This window comes from Etheostoma spectabile, chromosome 6, assembly GCF_008692095.1.
Source record: "Etheostoma spectabile isolate EspeVRDwgs_2016 chromosome 6, UIUC_Espe_1.0, whole genome shotgun sequence".
NCBI lineage: Eukaryota > Metazoa > Chordata > Actinopteri > Perciformes > Percidae > Etheostoma > Etheostoma spectabile.
Window position 1 is genome coordinate 11,135,547 of NC_045738.1, and position 1,037 is coordinate 11,136,583.

Below are 1,037 nucleotides of genomic sequence, written 5' to 3' on the forward strand. Positions count from 1 at the left end.
AGGATAAGATGAATCCTGCACCTTAGGTGTGAGGCCTCAGCACAAGTGTACTCTCCTGTGCAGGCTCCACTTTATTTGATCCTCCTTGTTGCTGTGTTTGTGTGTCTGTTGTTCCCCACGTACAGCCTGTCCGCTCTGTTCTCAGGTATAGTATAACTGGCTCCCCACTATTCCTCTGCGCTCAGGTCTCTCCATGCTGTGACTGGGACGTATGTATCTCTCACACTGCCCGCCGCCCAGTGATAATGTTCTTAGTGTATCAGATAGAGGCCCAGCCAGCTGTCCACAGTCATTCTCCCTTGACACACAAATACACACACCGTTGGTCAGAGTAACACATTTCTCGCTGGCCTCTGGTGTAGCTGTGAGATTAGGTTGTTATGTGCTGGCGTGTGGACCACAAAATAAGGAGGGTGTCTTTGTGTGTGTGTGTGTGGCTTTCATAATGGCCTTCTGTTTTATCAGCCTGAGGGAAGGAACCAGAGGACAAGTTAGTTCAGATGAACTTGTCTGAGTGGGATGTTGTCTCTTCAGGGTGCTGAGCAGTGGTGGTCTACTCCGACGGCCTGTGGGCTTTTCAGCTTTAAGCGAATGATGTGCAGCACATAAGTGATTAACCCCCTTCCTGTACTACCTCTCGATATCGGAACCTGCTGAAGAAGTTAAGCAATATGGAGATCACTTTTCCAAGCACTGCAGTGGGTCCTGCAAGCATTTTTCTTTTTGTTGAGGGGGGGGGGGGGGGGGGGGGGAGATAGAGATGAAGGCGGTTTTACCATGGGAGGACACATTCGTGGTGATTTTATTTTTCCTTAAGGAGAACTGCCGTAGCATGTGAGTGTTATGGGGATTGCCTTGCATCATTGGCTGATTAGGTGTGAGCTGTCATAGGGGTGTCATGTGCACCTTCCTGCTCACGTTGCAGGGGCAGCCCTATGTGGGGGGTGCCCTTACAACCCCCACCCCCGTCCAAACAAGAACAGTCCATCCAAACACACACCCCTAATGGCTGACTGGCAAGGTGGGGCTTGCGTGTG